The 12976-nt window shown below is 54.8% G+C and overlaps 1 long non-coding RNA gene across 1 annotated transcript; it reads left to right on the top strand.

The window, feature by feature from the left end:
• Nucleotides 1-7759: 7759 nt before the first annotated feature.
• LOC132435531 (uncharacterized) lies at nt 7760-10933 on the top strand. Its single transcript, XR_009521568.1, has 3 exons — nt 7760-7842; nt 10113-10220; nt 10483-10933. It is a non-coding gene; the product is annotated as an uncharacterized lncRNA (long non-coding RNA).
• Nucleotides 10934-12976: the final 2043 nt, after the last annotated feature.

Below are 12976 nucleotides of genomic sequence, written 5' to 3'. Positions count from 1 at the left end.
CCCCAGTAACTCATGGAGTCTAGTTAATTGTGATGGGCAGACACCAGTGCCTTAGTTGAGACAAACGACTACATCTCTGCCAGCTGCTAGCAAGAGGGGACAGGTGAGTGGGTGCGGGAATTCTCTGTGCATCCTTGCAATTTCTCTGTAAATGTACAGTTATTCTACGTGAAAGGTTTATAGTGAACAAACATGCAGAGTTGTCTGGCGACCCTACCGGAGAAGCTGTGCTGAACTCACCATGCATGAGACAGATCTGGGGATTCTAACATGCTGGACCATGTCGGGTCAAGTAAACCGGAGTCCCCGGGCCTGAGGCCTGAACCTCGGACATTCACAAGGTCCTGGTGAGTGTCCCATGCAGATGGGGGTGAAACCACTCGCCAGGGTAAGACGTGAATTAAGTCCGAAGGGCTTCCATGGAAGCAGATGGAATTCTGAACAAATTCTGGAGTTCTCATAGAACAAAAAACACATTTCCTCCCCTGCCCACAGGCCTCTAAAGGTCTCATTGTTGGATCCCTGGCAGCTCCCACCCCTGCCCCCCATCACCCCGAGTGAGTCCTGGAAGGCTGTTGTAATCAGGTGGCTGAAGGGTTCAAATTTCCTCTCGGTGTGAAAACACAAAGTGACCTGGGCCAGCTAGGAAAAGAGCAGGTATCCTCTTTCGTCCAGCTGGGGTCACTGTCCCCCCAGGGGCCCCCAGTCGGCCCTTCCTTCCACACTGAGGTCTCCGACCTGACTTGGCTAAGCTCCCAGAGGTCACCCCAGGAGCACTAACGCGACAGCAGGCCCCGGGAAGACCCAGGCTGGCCGGGCGAAGAGGGGAAGCATTTCCGACGTGCAGGCTGGCCCCGAGCCCGCGGGTCCCTAGACGCCACGCAACACACACCTGAGCGGGGTAAGAGAATAGGTGTGTGTAAACAGTATTTGAAAAAGAAACTAGCTGGACAAATACAGCACTTGTTAACACAGGTGTTTATAGGTGGAATTATTTTTCCAGGGCTACTATCTCCCAGCGTCCTTTGTAAGTCCCAGCTCACACCTGCAGGGACTTTCCCATTAAGTGAAGCCACAAAGAGGAAATGGATAATCCGTATCAACTTTACAAAGCGGGAGGTCAGTGATCGGCTTCAGGCCTGGGTCGTTTTCCTCCAGTTTCTCCCTTACTGGAGTTGCCTTCCTTTTCTTAACCTGCTCTGACAGGATTCGGCCTGTTCAGGGCTTCCTGCTTGGTTAGCAGCTGCTGGTGACCACCCGAGGGCAGTAGCTTTCCCGGCCCATGGGCGCTGGGTGCCTCCTGAGCAGTAGTATCTTCATCTACTCGCTCTCCCCAGGGGAAGTCTCACTACTTAACATTTTACGGACAGGAAAACCAAAGAACTTGTCCAAAATCACAGAGCTAATAAGTGGAGGACGCCAGGGTGGACATCCAACCTGGCCCAAATCCAGAGCGGCCGGGGATGGCGACCCCTAGGGACCAGTGCTTTCTGGAGAAGCACAGATTCGTAGAGCTTGTCGTTCTGTTCCCCCTCATAGAAGAAGGCAGTGCTGTCAGGTGGTAACGAGTTACGAAGTATTAAAAGTTATGGAAAAGAAACTTAAAAATGGTGAAGGTGGCACATTTCATGTTACGTGTATTTTGCCACAATTTAAACGTGATGGAAGAGAAACTTCAAACTGAGAACGTCCTATTCTGTATGAAAACCTAACACAAAGTAGGTGAGTTTGGTTTTCAGTTAGTCTGTCTGGTTTTTGTAACACCCGGTTTTTGCCTTCTGAGAGAACTCTGTCCTCTGGAAAGAACTTCCCTTACATGAGCCTTTTATTCATGCAAATGTGAGGTGAGAAATTCCCCATTATTGGGGGGAAGCCCTCAAAGGTGAAATACCCCAAATGCAGATTCTTCAGAGTGAGGCGTGAAGGGCTCCGTTCAGGTCTCAAAGGCAGGGACGGAGTGAGGAGGGAAGGAAGCGTAGGACACTCGGCTTGACACGAGGACGCCGGACAGAAGGAGACTGGCCAGCACGGGACGGGAGAACTAGCAGCTACAGCGCTGACCCTCCCCTGGCCCTGTCATCAGCCTCCAAGAAGCCAGTTGAACGTGGCAGCTTGGGGGACACAGGGAGGGCTCTGTCACTCTTGGAGAGGGGCAGGATCAAAGGAGCGGGCCAGCAGACGCTGTGACCAGCTGGCCAGGGGCCACTGGTGGGAAAGCCAACGTGGCAGCCTGGCTGGAGGTGCCCGGGGCTCAGTAGGATGGGATGGCAAGGCCTGGGAAAGGCTGTGTCTCCTTCAAGCCCCCCGTCTGGGGGCTCAGACGGTGCCAGTGCGACACTCAGGACAAGTGACCTCAAAGCAAGTGGGGAACTGGGGTCCTTTGCCATTAGTATTGATGTCACTGCATCTACAAACCAGGGGAAACTTTATTATTTGGTTTCAGCAGCAAAACCCTTTGGCCTACCTTAAGGAATGAGGAGATGTCTTGAAACTTTACAAACCATCGCTCTGTTCTGACCTCGCTCTTCAACCTCCACTCCCAGACTGGCTCCATTTCACAGATGGAGAAACAGAGGGTCAGAGAAACAGCGGCATTCACAGGTCCCTGAAGGCTGTCTGCGGTTAAGCCCAGCTGTCCTGGTCCCTACTGTGGCTCTTTCATCCTCTGCGACACTCTCTCCCGGGAAAAGGAGGGTCCCCGAGAGCAAAGTGGGGGAGCCTGGCCCTGCCTCCAAAGCCCGCCTGGCTCCCCCCTGGACCACCTCCAGCCCTGCCTCTCCTCTGTGTGCAGATGGTACCAAGGAGGGCCAGCACACAGGCTTGAGCACCCACTGCAGGCCAGCAGCTGGCCTGCCCTGCCACTTGCCAAGGGGACAGAGAGAAAAAGAACACCAACTGAGAATTTCAAAGTTCGCCACCGAGAAGCTGAAAGGTTTCCCATTTGAATCTGTGACAAGTCTCTAAAAGATAGGATGATGCCTAGCTAGACATTATTTTATGTCATTCTAATTAAGATGACCCCATATGACAATTACAGACCCGCTCCTCCAGTACTTAGAAACACATAGGATGCTGGAACTCACTCTCCGCCTGCCACGCTGGAAGATCCAGGCTTCACACGGGCCCCTTCCCTTCAGTGGCCTCGGAAGGAAACCAGAGTCGAGGGCGTCCAACAGGCCCAGCCCAACGAGCCGGCGTTTAGCAAACCCCGTGTGCCAAGAAGGGGGGTCATTTAAAACATGGATTTGCATGAAGAACCCAGGGGTAAGACAGGAGTAAAGACACAGACCTACTGGAGAACGGACTTGAGGATGTGGGGAGGGGGAAGGTGAGCTGTGACAAAGCGAGAGAGAGGCATGGACATATAGACACTACCAAACGTAAGGTAGATAGCTAGTGGGAAGCAGCCGCATAGCACAGGGAGATCAGCTCGGTGCTTTGTGACCGCCTGGAAGGGTGGGATAGGGAGGGTGGGAGGGAGGGAGACGCAAGAGGGAAGAGATATGGGAACATATGTATATGTATAACTGATTCACTTTGTTATAAAGCAGAAACTAACGTACCATTGTAAAGCAATCATACCCCAATAAAGATGTTTTAAAAAAATGGATTTTCATCATCGCCGTGCACTATTCTTACTCTCTGTCAGTTTTGGGGCTGCCACCAATGTGCAAAATGCACACACACACACACACACACCCCCATAGAGGTAGTTTGCTGACATGAACTCCCAGTGTCCAGTTTTAAAACTAGACCCGCACACACATCAGGCCACATCTTCTGACCCTTTCCTCCACCTCCAGGGCTGACCTATTGCCTGGAGCTCCCTGGGTTCCCTGTGGACGTTTGCTCAACCAGGACCACCTGGAGTGCACCAGCATCTCTTGGGTCTGTCATGTATGACACACCTCTGACTCTGGTGCTAAGGGAGCATCTCTATCCTGAGCTGCCTGGCTGGGCAGAGCTTCCCTTCCCTTCCAGCCCGAAACTCCACCTGGGACGGCAGCTCGTGCACCGGGCACAGCTCAGAGGCACAGCTCGGAACAAAGGGGCCCCCGCTCCCCGGGCAACGACAATCTCTCCCATGTTTCAGGGTCGCTGGGCAGCTCACTACAAGTTACCCACTTTTTCATCTCTCCTGGCACTGACTTCTCACTCCATGATGTGGTGACATCAGTGCCCGTGAATAATCATCAAATAAAGGGAGATAATTAATATTTAGCTTTGCCAGAAGGAAGCACTTGGGAGGAACCTGTCCTTTCATCAGAGGAGCTGACACTTGTCAGCTGGAGAGCAGGACTAATTAGATGCCTCAGCTGCTTGGCTCCAGAGTGACTTCCACGGGACGACCAAATGCCACGTGGCACAGGCAGAGGCAGCCGGCACACAGGTGGGCCTTTCATTCTGCATGCAAGTCCTGGGCCCTGCAGGGCTGTGATCAAGTTCAGGGCCAGGTATAGCCCAGGGTGTGCTGCTAGTTCTTTCCCCTTCCTCAGAGTCAGCCAGGAGGTCAGCGTGAGCATGGCCACAGGGCAGCGGGAACCATGTAGGCTTGTCCTGTGTGATGTTGAAGCCCTAACCCCCAGTGTGACCGTAACAGAAGTTAGGGTTAATAAGCCACAAGGATCAATTGTACAGCAAAGGGGATATAGCCAATATTTTTTAATAACTATCAATGGAGTATAATCTTTAAAAATTGTGAACCACTATGTTGTACACCTGAAACTTAAATATGATATTGGAAATCAGCTACACCTCAATTTCTTTAAAAAGTTGAAAAAAAGTTCATTGAGATCATAAGGGTGGGGTCCTTATCCAATAGGATCGGTGGTCTTATAAGAAGAGGAGAGACCAGAGCTCTCTCTCTGTGTTCTCACCAGAACCTGCCCGTGCCAGACCTGTTCCAGATCTGGGACTTCCAGCCTCCAGAGCTGTGAGAATTTCTGTTGTTTAAGCCACCTCACCTTTAGTAATTTGTTATGGCAGCCTGAGCTAACTAAAACACCCTCTACCTTCCCTCTCAGGACAGGAAGCCCTCTAAACATGCCCCAGTGAGAGGCCACCAGACTAGGCTTGATTACCTCCAGGGACAGGGTGCTCACTCCCATACCATTAGCTTCAGGATATTTGAATGGAGATAATTAAGAACTTTGATCTTCAAAGACCTGGGTTCAAAGCCCTTTGCCCCCCAAGGTCACCTCTCCTCCCCCAACCCTGTGCCTTCCATCCTGGGGAAGGGTCTCTGCACACATGCAAGCATCCCAGCCAGAGACCAGAGCACCATGCTGGACTCTCCCCCACCGCTCTGCTCTCAACCCCCCGTCCAGTCTGTTGCCTGGTCCTGGAGAGTCTGCCTCCTTCATCTTGGTACGCAGGACTTCCCCTCCCCTGGGGCCACTGCCACCACCAGCCATTGTCCACTCTCTCCTGGCTTTAGGCTACAGCCTCTCAACTGGATCTCTGTCCTCCCCTCTCACTGCTACTCCCAGATTCATCCTCCAAACTGCTCTCAGAGTGAGCTTCCCAAAACATACTCCTGACCGCACACTTTCCCACTTAGAAGTGCCGCTATGTCTCCCAGTGTCCTGCAGGACAACGGCTAGACCCCTTAGCTCTGCGTCCCCGCTGCTTCCCACTTGGTTCCATACCTGACGTAAGAAGAGTCAAGGGAGAGATTTCCAAGACTTTTCTGTTGAGGTTGATGGTAAATTAGTGAATGGTGGTTTCTGGATGTTGCCTAATAAAATGTGCCAAATCTGCGAGGTCTTCATAATTCAGTAAGCCAGTATTTCTCCAAATGACAATGCAAAATCACGCATGAGCAAAGGGTCCACGCCAAGAAACAGGTAGACTAACAGACTTTAAAGTAACCGTGAACACGCATCGCAATTAACTTTTTAAGAAACTATCACTTGCAGAGCTTTAGTGCAGTGTCAAAAAATATATATCTATCTGAAAAAAGACATTAAAATACTAACTACATATTGTCTGAGACTGGATTTTTTTTAACCAACAAAATATGTTGCAGCAGATTAAATGCAGAGACAGAGAATCCAGCATCTTCTGTTACATCAGACATTAAAGAGCAAAAACGTAGATTATTGCCATTCTTTCTACTATTTTTTGTTTTCGAAAGAATATATAGTTTATTTTATAAAATCGTTATTTAAGGTAATATGTAATGGTTTTATTAGTGTTATTTTTTAATGAATTAATAATTTTTTCATTTGTCAATTATAATTTCTAATGCAGTAAATAGCAACAGATATAACCTACATAAACAAAAGCTCTTTGGGGTCCTCAGTCATTTTGAAGAGTACAAAGCTGTCCGGAGAGCAAAACTCTCAGGACATACTGGTGTAGTCACTTACTACCCAAAGCAGGATGCACATCTCCAAAAGCTTTTTAGAAATGCAGGATCCCAGGCCCCACATCAGGCCTACTGAGTCAGATTCTGTATTTTAACTGGATCACATTAAGGTCTGATAAGCGTCTATTCAATACGCAGAGGGGCACTTATGAAAGTATTTATGACATTCAACAAAGTTCTGGTACCAAATCCTGTTGGACTAACACTTCACTTAGTGTGACATTTCCCTGTGGGGAGTCAACTCCCCGAGAAGCAGACTTGAATCAGGGAATAACCCCGAAGCAAAGCCTCATGGGTCCCACCCACAGGGGCAAATCTGGGGAGCATGTGGCCCTCCCACGGAGGCTCTTGGGGGGGACATAGGGCCTTCAGCCATGGTGTCGGCCTCAGTCCTGATTCCGTAAACACCTGGCGGTGAGAAACACAGTCCGTGCGGTGAGGCCCCCGTGAGGTGATCCCCGACGGTGGACTTGCCTCCCATCCTCACGCCGGGCCACCCGTACACCAGCCGTACCTTGCGGGGCCCCCCTGGCCAAGGGCACTCTGGCCGCCCCTGCGCTCCCTGAACGGAGCGCCCCAGAGCTGCATCAGCCCACCCCACACCTAGCCCCAGCGACCTCAGACCCCCAGCCCTGCCCAAAGCACACCTCCACTCAGGGGGTGGCGCAGGATCAAACAATCAATAGTCTGGGGATGGGCGGGCAGGGTCCCGCTGGGGCTGGCATGGGGCTAGGCACCAGGGCCCTGGGCTGGAGGCTCAAAGCGAGCATCTGGCTTTGGTGCAGGAGGCCAGTCAGCATCAAGGAAGGACCAATAGCCAACACGTGGAGGCAGGTCCAGGGTGCCAGGCTGTGAGGGGCGGCTGGGCTTACGTGTAAAGGCTGTGCAACTAGCCTGGCACAAGTGCTCAGCGAACCTCCAGCAGCTGGGGGAGAGACCGGCAACAGATTCTCCCTCACCAGCCTCAGCAGGAACCAGCCCTGCCGATACCCCGATCTCAGATCCAGCCTCCAGAGCTGTGAGAGGGTACATCTGTGTCGTTCAAACCCCCTGGTCTGGGGTATTTTGTTATGGCAACCTGAGAGCTATGATGACACCTAGTTTACAGCTGAGGAAACTGGAGGTCTGGAGATGAAGGACTTTGCCAAGTTCACGTGGCCACAGAGGGGCCTAGTTCTGGGCCCCTGTGGAGAGCAGAGCTGGGCACCAGGCTGCATCTGGACTGGATGTCAGTGGCACCGCTGACCCTGTGAACTTTGGCCTGTCACTTGTCTCTTGACCTCCCGGACTAGGAGACATCCAGTCCAGACCGGCCTGGCAATGCAACTGACCCCTGACCGTGGTCACCCCCGTGGGAGGAGCTGAGTCACGGGTATCATGGGCTCAACCGGGTGGAAGGGGAGCCAGAGGCCGGGGCCCTCTGCACTATCTCAGCAGGAGAATCGGGAACTAGAGCCCCAGCTGCCAGAGCCGTGAGATTTCTTCACCTTCTGCCACTTCCCCACTGTTTTCCCTTTTGTAACTGCCCTGCATGTATTCCATCCCCTACAGAGCCAGGCCAGCCCGGAGGGAGGGGGAGGGGGAGGAAGAGGCACGATGGCTCCTGCTGAGGGATTTGGGGGTTAGCAGGAGCCCAGGCCTGCAGCCGCTGCGCCAGAAACTCCCTGAGCCCCCAGCGCCCTCTGAGCAGTCTGATGAACTGAGGGGTCAGTGAAACCTCTCTCCCTGGAGCACCTGGGGATGCTGTCCGAGCTACCCTCGGAGGAGGGGATCTCAGACCACGGAGGCCGCTTTGCTGGTTACTGTCAATGCAGCTGCTCCCCTTTCTCCCCCCACTCTGTGAGAAATCCTCTCATCCTGTTCACGAGGGTGAGACAGATCTGGAGACAGGGGAAGGTGACCGGGAGGGATCTCAGCAGGCTGTCCTCTGTGCCCTGGGCTCCAGCAATTCAGCCCAAGCCAGATGGGCTTGCTCGTCAGGAAGGTGCAGGGGGGGAGTGCGTGAGCACCCAGAACACGCGACAGTTCACCTGGACCAGAGCCTTTACTCAGGTACACGCATGTGCGCTGGCCAGGAGCGTTCACTTGGCGTCTCTGCACTAAAAACATGTTTTACGCGCGTTATTCCCTCTGATTCCATGAGGCTGACACGGCTGTGTTAATGCACAGATGGGGAAACTGGGATTTAGACTGGCCCCGTGACGGGGCTGGAATTCAAACCTGTGGGAGTCCCGGGTGATGCCCTCAGTGTCATGGACCCCTCCCTTCAGGATGGATCACGGCTACAAAGCAGCACCTGCCCGACTCTCAGAGCCTCTGCAGAGCTAACCCCTGCCGGCCAAGTCCTTTTCCTTACCTCTACCCCAGCCCTGCAAGTGGCAGCCCGAGCCTGTCCCCCGTATTCTGTCCAGAGCAGAGGAGAGAGGAGCCCTCACCCTGTAAAAGCCCGCATGTGCCTGCAGATGTAACACCTACACAAAGTCTCATCACCCCCCAGACTCCCCTCCCGCCCTAATTCTGCCTTTACTGCTCTCTGGGGACAGGGATTTGAGGGTGGGGGGCATGGGGTCAGCACAGAGCCCAGTATAAAAGTCAGGGGCATCCCTGGGTTCCTTTCTCCACATGGTACCAGACCCTCATCTTTGGTGACAGAATAAGATGACCTGCAGCCCAGCTCAGCACCGGCACGGGAAGGTGGGCGGGGCCCTCAGCCTGCTCACCTCTGTCTCTCACCACGCCTGCTCTTTCCCTCGGCCAGCGTGGACTCAGACAGAACCTTTGCCCCGCCCCAACCCGAGCCCAGCCCACCGACACCGGGGTCCTCAGCGAAACCCAACGAGGTTCCTGTCCTGGGTGACACCATCGGGGGGGCCAGAGCCCTGAGAGGTCCCTCTGAGCCCTGTGCGTGGCTGGCCCTCAGAGGCCCTGGTCCACGCAGCTTAGGACTCAGAGATCTGGACAAAGACCCCCCATTTTCTGGGGCGGGGGGAGGAATGTCACGCAGAGGAGAGCAACAGCCTAGCGGGAGCTCAAGATAGGTGACATCTGTCACTTCCCTGCAATCTGCAAGCTTGTCACAGTGGCCTGGGAAGATTAGATTAGTGAGAAATCCAACTCCAGATACCTAAGGTCTAGCTCTCTGCTGTCTGTGCCCGCGGTGAGAACGACTTGGCCGGCTCTTTCCCAAGTGTAGAAAGGAGCGGGCAGGCCTCCCTGTCCCCGGCCCCCCTCCTGGCCGGCCGTCTCCACACCCCGAAGGCTCCCTCCGACCCCCTCAGCTTTCCGAAATGGCAGCCCAGCTGGGCCTTTGGGGCCCTGCCTTTGGCTGGTCACTGTCACCACCCCTGGGTTTTCTGGAAAGGAGCGCAGTCCCACGCATCTCTCCCTTTCCCTTTGCCTCCCGTTGGAAAGGCTCCTCCCCACCCCGGTCCGGGCTTCTGCTCCCCAGAAGCAGTGATTTGACAGGATTGGAGTCATGAATGCTCCATGGCCTGTTTGCAGGTCACACAGGTGGAAGGAATTAACGAAGAAAGGGGCTTTTGATGGACGAGAGCAAAGCAGCGTCTTTGGCTGGTGTCCGATGGCCCAGTCCCACCCTCTGGGAAAACTGTGCGGGCTGGGTTGCACGGTGTCCCCTGCCTGTCAGCACCTCGGGCGCAGGGCCCAGACTTAAGCCTTAGAGACGGCAGGACCCCGAGAGCTCACATGGCCCCTCAGCCCTTCTCCCCGTTCTCTCCGACAGCCCAAAGTCCCCAAAGAAGATTCCATCTCAATCCGAGTTCCAGGAGTGCCAAGTCGGGATTTGCTTCCGGAGCTGGTGCCCCCCAAATGGGGGCCGAGACCACAGAGGGTAAGAGCTCAAGGGTCCGGCTGTGCTGACCCCTGCCCACGTGAGTGCCAGCCTGCCTGCCCCCCCGACCTGTCCCTCTCCTTGGCATAACGTCTCCTGTCCTTGCTCTCCAGTCCCAGCCTGGGATGAAAAGATCTAACTAGGGCAGAGGCTGACCTCTTCCAAGGGGCTGTCATCTTTGGCCTGGTGCCTCCAGATGAAAGGGGAGGAGATAAAGGAGGGCTCGCACTGGCGGGGAGGTTATACCTGACCGTGTCTCCAGCCAGGCGACCCCCCCAGGGAAACACAGGAGGAAGACGGGCAGCAACCGCCTAGCCCCCTCCAGCTGGCCGGCCACTTCCCATGGCCCGGGGCTCCCTGGATGCCTCTGATGAGAAAAAGAATCCAGAACCTTCAAGCGGAGAGAAGCCTGCCTCCAAGTGGGCTGGAAAATCCACATGTGAACAACCCCAACTCCTTTCATTCTGTGCTTTCGCTTGTCGAGTCTTCTCCTGCCCCCAAACCTACTGCAACCGAATACCTGGAATAATTGGAAATTCTCGGAAAATATTACAGCTCTGTTCCCTCTAAACACATGCTCCCGCCTCTCTCCTTCATTCTGTCTGTCTGTCTTGCTCTGCCATTCCTTCCTGTCTGCTTATCCCCACCCCCATTCTTTCTCTTAATATATACTTTTCTCTGTGTCTCTCTCTCTGTCTCTCTCTGTCTGCGTCTGTCTCTCCATCTCTGTCTCTGTGTGTGTACATGTCTCTCTGTGTCAGTCTCTCTGTGTCTCTCTCTCCCCGCTTCTCTTTTTGGCGTCTCTCCTTCTCCGCCTGGAAGGAGCTCTGCTAGTGTGGCCCCTCTCCCCGGCTGAAGGTCTCAGCATCTACAGATATTAACTCCATTAATTTGGGAAGGATTTACTGGTGCAGAGGTTAATTGTCTTTCCCTGACATGTTTTTACTGAATACATCTGGGTGACAAAATTAATTTCCTCATTAGCTATTTTTAAAAGTGGAACAAGCTGGGGGGAAATCAGTGCACAGAGACTTTGCAGCGTGAGCTGTTCTAGCCTCCAAGCTCTGCCCGGGCACCGAGGGGCACCGAGGTCAAGGGTCAGAGATCGGAGGGATCCTGGAGGGAGGGAGGGCCTGCGGGGAGACCTGAGGGCTGCGTTCTGGGGCGAAGCTCTAGGGAGCCCACACCAGGGAGAGGCCTGGGCTCAGCGGCCAGGACTCAGCTCCCAGGCGGCTTCTCCAAGGCCCTCCTCTTCCCCACGGCACGGAGCCTCCTAGCTGGACACCCAGATCATGGTCTTTCGAGCAGAATAAGAGTAGCCGGTAGAGACAGAGATATATCCAAAGAGCCCCAGGTCGGAGACCCGGCGCCAGACCATGTCACGCTGCGGGGCCGCGGGGTCTGCACCCCTCATTGGAGCCGGAACTGCAAAGCCTGCGTGTGCTTACGACGGGGCGCTGCGCTGAGGGGCGGCCCAGGCAAGCCGGCAGGGGGCGAGCCCCATCGGGTGCCCGGCCGGCGCTCGGAGCCGGGACGTCTGGGACCACCTAATGGCAGGTGGCTGGCCGGCAGGTGAGTGCCATGGACACTGGACCAGCCACCCGACGCCGGGGCCTGCTTCCTAGGCTGTGAAGGAAGGGGCCTCTCCCACCCGCCCCGCCTCCAGCTCCCACCGCCCTAAACTCTGGAACCTGAGACTCCAGCTGAGAGGCCCAGGACCCTCCAGGCTGTCCCAGCACCACCCCCCTCCTCCGTAAGCGCCCCCCTCAGAGTCCCCCTTCCTGTCACTCTCACTGATTGCCCAGGACAGAGGCCACCAGAATGTACAGACCCAGCAAGACCCAGAGTCCAGAACTTTCCCGAGCCACGCCTGCTCTCCGACCTGGCTTCATCCAGACTGGCAGCAAGTAGTTTGGGCCTCTTCTAGCAGAAGAGAATGCAGACGCCCCGGGGCCAGACGCTGCCCTGGGCCAAAGCCAGGACAGATCCAGAAGCCCTTCCTGCTGGCCAGGCCCCAGCCTCACCGCGGGCCCAGCCTCCACGCTATCTGCCCTTCCTTTCTAGGAAACAAGGCGGCCTGGGATGTGGCGCTGATACAAACCCTGAATTCCCTGTTTCTTTAAACTGAGATATCACACACACACACACACACACACACACACACACACACACACACACACACGTGCTCACGAGCTACACCCCAAAGGCTACTTCTGACCTAGCCCAGCACATGCGGTACTGCAGAAACTTCAGGAACAGGAAAAACCAGACCCAGGGAGCTATCTGAATGTCACAAGCCATCAGCCCCGGGCAGGAATAGGATGGGCTGCCAGCACCTCCCCTCCCTGTCTTTATCTCCTGTTCAACTGGGCCTCTCCTTTCTCACAGCCTCCTTGCCTTCCTGAAGGCGGCAGCTCAGCAGGGCAGAAGGATTCTTGGAGTCAGGTCAACTTCAGGCCCTTCCCTAAACTCGCTGCTCTGGCAACCGACAACCCGCTGGGCGCACTTGTGCTTTAAGGTAGTGAGGGCCCTGCTGGAGTGCCACCCCTCCCAGCACCTTCTCCTACCTTCCGAAGAACAATCCCTGGGCTACCGAATGCACCAGCAGGAGGTGATCACACCCACAGGGCCAGGAGCCCCGTAACCCATTCAGATGGGTCTGTGCTGAACCACTCCTCTCATTGGCTCCAGTCTGATTGAAACCTGAAAAGGCATCTGCACCTGTCCCCTGACAGCTGTCCTTCCCTGCTCCCAGC

The sequence above is a fragment of the Delphinus delphis genome, chromosome 12 (genome assembly GCF_949987515.2).
Source record: "Delphinus delphis chromosome 12, mDelDel1.2, whole genome shotgun sequence".
Taxonomy (NCBI): Eukaryota; Metazoa; Chordata; class Mammalia; order Artiodactyla; family Delphinidae; genus Delphinus; species Delphinus delphis.
Note: the sequence above shows the minus strand (reverse complement) of the source record. Positions and strands in the feature narration are given on the sequence as shown.